Below are 6,166 nucleotides of genomic sequence, written 5' to 3'. Positions count from 1 at the left end.
GCATAGTACAGCTTCCTACCCCACCCATGGTACCATCAACATGGTCTTTTGTGTCTGCCTTTTCCTAGGAATGGCCCAAGAGCAGAGAAAGCCACTACTTATTTTCCTTCTACCTCAGATCACTGATCTGGCTCCTGGTTTAACCATCCGTTACAGAATGAACAGACGATTGTTCAATATCACCAACTTCAGAACCTGTAGACTTACCACCTTGGCCAAAGTATGTGACCTGCAGTATGCTGATGGCAATGCCATTCCATGCACTCAGTTTCCAATCTCCAAGAGGCTATGAACCCACTTTGGTCTGACCACAAACATAATGATGATAAAGATTCTTGCACAGGGAGTCCCAGCCACTCCTTGACACCAGTGACATAAAGGTATTTGGCATTGTCCTGGAAAAAATGGAGGCTTTCCAATACCTCTGAAGCCACCTGTCCAGTGATTGCATCATTCATAAAGACACCAAGAATAAGATCAGTGCAGTCTATACTGCTTTTGGAAAACTTTCAAGATATGACTTCCTAAACTACAACCTCACCATCCTTATGAAAATAATGTTATTCTGAGGTGTCATCTGTTCCATACTGTTCTACAGCAGTGAGATGTAGGTGTTGTGTCAACATGACTTGAAAACATTGAATATTTCCAACAGCACAAAATTTATGCAATCATGAGGTTTCAATGGAAGAATTATATTACCAATGAAGAGGTTCTGCTCCAGGCCAGACTTCCCAGCACTGAATATACCATGGTACAACACCACCTCTGCTGGTCGGGACACATCATATATATGCCTCAAACATGCTTACACCATCAAGTCCTCTTAACAGGGTTGGCCTCAGGTACCAGACCATGCAGAGCCTCCAAATTCAGTTTCCGAGACCAGTTCAAGGTCACTCATCTCCACTGCTCCATTAACCCAAATACCTGGGAGACAATCACCAAGGACCACCCAAAGTAGTGGCTTGTCGTCGTTGAGGAAATGGACCAAATGGAAAATAACAGACATCAGGAGGCAGGGATCAGACATCAAAGACACAAAGAGCAGCTCACACTTCCTTGTTCTCCATCAGCCGTCTCTTGCAATAAATGCTTCTGGTCATTCTATACTACCCTTGGTCTGAACAGTTACCTCAGGCACTGGAACACTTTGTACCCATCAGGATGATGGTACATATACACATGTGCATCCGTGTGTGTGTGTGTGTGTGTGTGTGATGCAGTCACTCACATGTGTTCGCATGTGTACCATTAATATGTACTTCAGCCCTCTGCATTAACTCGCCTGCAACAAAGTTCAGATAAGACCTATGACTGAGTGTTGCTCCTGCAACTGGAATGGTGCTACAGATACACAAATAAACATCCTAGACTTCATTCAAGTAAGCCCACGAGACTAATTGTTTTGAAGTCGCACACCAACACACTTCAACCTCTATTTCTCACATAGTAGTATTTAAAGTTAGAGATTATCAACAGTTTAGCATATAATATTATACAACTGAACTGATAATAAATGAACAGAATAATTTTTGTCAAATTTTAATTGTGAAATCTGATTATAAGATGTTGCTAAAGTGCATATTTGCATTTTACTTGAAATTCTTTTAGAAACAACAATTCATAGAAGGCCATATCCTTTTCTCTTCTATTCTCTCTCTCTCTAAATATTTTGTTTAAAACCTTAAGTCTATTTCTGTTGCATGAGATTGGAATTGTTTGCTCAGATTAACTTGGCACAAAAATGCTAAGTTGGATGTGCATGAGATGGATACATCTGCCACTTTAATATGTTAATGAATTAAGTCAGAAGAAATTCAGTTAATTAAAATGTTAATCATTTATTGTGAGAAACAGAGAGCTTTTACACAGCTGGTGTCCATAATCAATTTTCTGTCTATGCTTGTGTGATAGAATATTGTAATTAAGGATAGAGGATATTTCAGATCAGGATAATTGTCTAAAAATATATGACATAATTTTAAATGAGTGTGAATATATCTTATATTTTATTATGTTGTCATTTCCTGTATTTCAAGATAGATTAATTCAATTTTATAAACTTTGTGAAACATAAAAGAGCTATCAACTCATTTGGGCTTCTCTGCTTGTCTCCCTTCCTTTCTTGCATGCAAAATAGCTTTAGTTATGTAAAATTCCCATCAATGGAAAATTAAAATTCTTTTCTCTTTTTTAGACTGAAATAAATATTCATTACTTCAAGCTACTTTATATTGGTTATTCCATTTCTTCATAGTTGAGGTATTTTAGTTATTGGTTTTACAGTTGAGCACCTTCTATATTGTTAACTACTCAATTGTGAATTAGGATCAGAATTTGATATTCAGATAAGTAAAACAAGTTAAAAATTGCCTTTCAGAGAGATTCAATAAAAGATCATTAAACTCATATGCTTGAGATCAATAGTTTCTTAACCTTTCCTTATAGTCATTGTATCTCTATTTCCAGGGTATTATTCAGCCATTATTATGAAAACTTTTAGCCATCAATAAATCATAGTCCAGATATGATGGAGATAGTACTTTATTTACATATTTTAGTAAACATTAGAGTATCAAGTTTTAACACACTTCAAATTTTTTACCCTTTTTCTTTTCCTTGTTTCAGTCATTAAACAGTGGCCATGCTGGGGCACCACCTTGAAGAATTTTTAGTTGAATAAATTGATCCCAGTACTTTTTTTTTTTTCAAGGCAGATACTTATTCTATCAATCACTTTTGCAGAACCACTAAGTTATCGGTACATAAACACGCCAACACTAATTGTCAAGCAGTGACAAGGGACAAACACAGACACGGAAATACAGACACAGACACACACACACACACACACATACGATGAGCTTCTTTTAGTTTCTGTTTACGAAATCCACTCACAAGGATTTTGGATGATCTGAGGTTATAGTAGGATACACTTGCCCAAGGTGCCATGTAGTGGGACTGAACCCAGAACCATGTGGTAAGAAAACAAGCTTATTACCACACAGCCACATATATTTTTAGACAAAATATTGTCTCCAGCTCTGAAAAGGTGCATCCATCTCAGTTAATGTTACATGTAAAGCATGTCACAATATTTATCTACCAAGTGTTTCCAGGCTGTTAATTAATTATGATATCAATGTTCTACTTACCTTCTTTCATGCCTCTTCCCACTCATTTTGCATTCAAACTCATAGAAACTATTGATGTTTTCTATGGACCAGAGTTTTACATTTAAAAAAATGCTTGCCAAGATACAAGCTCACACTTAATGACACTACTGAAAATTATTTTTCATCAGTTATCTAAATTACGGTAAGAAAAACATCAAGTTTTATCTTTGATTCAGTTGTAAGCAGACATATATTAAAAGAAGATTTGAGTATTCTTCCATCTTTATAAAGTAGTTCTAAAAATTTATCCTACTTCTTATCTTTGCAATTATGTCAAAGAACTTTAAATTGATTTTATAAAAAAAATGTAATCCTCAACATTAGCAACATTCTCATTGTTATTGTCCTCCTCCTCATCCTTCTTATCATCATCATCATCATCATCATCATCATTGCCACTGTTGCCATCAGCCTCATCATTTTACAATTGTTTTCTCAACTGTTTTTCCCTAACTTGCATGCATTGGATTTGTTGTGGTCTCTCAGCAATTTTGAGAGATCAGCATCATGAGAACAGCCCTTACAACATCTTCCTATATTTTCCCTGGTCACTCATCCAGCAGGGCCCCACCACCACTTGGACTGTTTCACAGTTCTCCAACCAAATACTAGTTTCAAATGTTGGCACAAGGTCAGTAATTTGGAGGAGCAGGTAGGTTGATTACACAGACCCCAGTGCTCGACTGATGTTTATTTTATCAACCTCAAAAGAACAAAAGGCAAAGTCAACCCTGGCAGAACTTGAACTCAGAATGTAAAGATGTACAAACTGTCGCTAAGCATTTAACCCATGTGTAATGGTTTTCCCGCTCACCACCTTCTCTCCGACCAAATATTAGATTTCATTCCCATCATATGTTCTTACTAAGTTCTTTTACAACTGATTCCTCTTACACTTGTTTTTTTCACTCGCTACCCACATGTGCTCCAGCTAACATCACACATCTAACAGAGCCTGCTTACTTCATTCCTTTCTAAGTTTTGCACTCATTCAGACAATAAGCATATCTATCTACTCTTAAAAAAACTCTTTGGATTTAATGCTTATATGACTCAGGCAGAATTTTGTTAAGGCAAATTTTTAGAGTCAGATGCTCTTCCTGTTAACAACCCATAAATGTTTCCAGGTAAGATTTGGAATGAAGGATACTGCTTTCATAATGGTAACATTCTTATATGACTATCACATCATGTTGAGGCTAGGAGACACTAACACACACACACACACACACACACACACACACACACACACACACCACACACACACACACACACACATACACACCAATTTTCTTTTTATGTTTCCATCTACACCATCCACTCACAAAGCTTTGGTTGGCCCAAGGTTATAGCAGAAGACACTCAAGGTGGAATATGTGCTGGGATCTAAACACATATACAGGTGTTGGGAAAAATAATAGAAATACCTTAAAATTTCAAACAAATTTATTTTAATATTAGGTAGGACTGCTTTTGGTAGTAATTAGAGCTTGAATTCTATGAGGTATGGACTTGTACAAATTTTGAATTGTTTCCAAAGGAATTTTTGTCCATTCTTCAGCTAAAACAGTCTCCAGTTCTTGTAGTGATGATTGTGGAGGATATTGACTTCTTACTTGTTTATCTAAAATGCACCATAAATATTCAATAATATTGAGATCTGGGGACTGTGGTGACCAGATACGATGTTCAACGTCACTAGAATGTTCCTGATGCCATTCGGTAACAACTTTAGCTGAGTGAATTAGTGCATTATCATCCTGAAAAATTGTGTTTCCCTCTGGAAACAGTTCTGAAACCATAGGATGAATTTGATCAGATAAAATGCTTAAATAGTCTTGACTATTAATTCTGCCTTGAAAGGAAGCCATTGGGCCAGCAGATTTCCAAGATATAGCCCTCCCCCACCAGATCATCACAGATCCTCCACCATGTTTAACAGTTGGAAGAAGGTAGACTGGGTCAAATGCTTCTTTAGGCTGCCTCAATATGTATGCTCAGCTGGTGGTTAGAAATAACGTAAAGAATGACCTGTACAAGAAAATAACATTCATCCACTGCTCAAGAGACCAATTCTGTAGGTTTTTACCCCACTCTAAACACATTGCAATGTTTGTTTTTGAAAGTAGTAGTTTTCTGATTGCAGTCCTCTCATGAAATCCGGCTTTGTGCAGCTCCCAGTGAATAGTTTTTGTGGAAACTGGGTTCTCGAAGTGGTCATTAAGCTCTGCAGTAATTTTGGGAGCTGTAGTTTGTGATCCTTTCTAACAATACGTGTAACAGTCCAACGATCCCTATCTGAATGTTTTGGTTTTCTTCTGGAGTTTTGTTTCGATGAGGAGGTTTTTCCCACTTTCTCAGAGGCTGATATTACTTTTGAGACAGTACTTCTTGACAGACCAAACATTTCGGCTATTTTTGTTACACTAGCACCCGCCATATGAGCACCAACAATTTGACCTCTTTGAAAGTCCGATAGATCTGTCATTTTAATTACCTTTTTCTGATGATATCTGAAAAGAAACAGCAATTTTAACAAAACATGTTAAGCAATACTAATAATAAATCAAAAAACATAAAAATAAACAAGCTTTTGATGGTTTTATACATATTTCAAACTTATGATACTAGGTGTTTCCATTATTTTGTCCAACTCCAGTATGTACATATAAACATACATATAAATACGTATATGTATATATATATATATATATATATAATTATTACTTTCATTTCTTATATATTTTTTAATATTTGTACTGATAGGACCTGTTGATGGGACTGTACTGATAGGTTTCTATATTGTGTCTATGTATAAGCTTTTCACCTTGTCACTACACAGTAATTTTCAATTGGCCGGATAACTGAAGAGATGTTGGCGTGGGCTCCCACCCTGGCATCCGAAACTCGGAGTTTTATCATGGCTACTGAATAAGTGTCACATATTTTTACAGATATATATATATATATATATATATATATATATA

The sequence above is a fragment of the Octopus bimaculoides genome, chromosome 12 (assembly GCF_001194135.2).
Source record: "Octopus bimaculoides isolate UCB-OBI-ISO-001 chromosome 12, ASM119413v2, whole genome shotgun sequence".
NCBI classification, from domain to species: domain Eukaryota; kingdom Metazoa; phylum Mollusca; class Cephalopoda; order Octopoda; family Octopodidae; genus Octopus; species Octopus bimaculoides.
The sequence above is the reverse complement of the archived record's forward strand: the minus strand, read 5'-3'. Positions refer to the sequence as shown.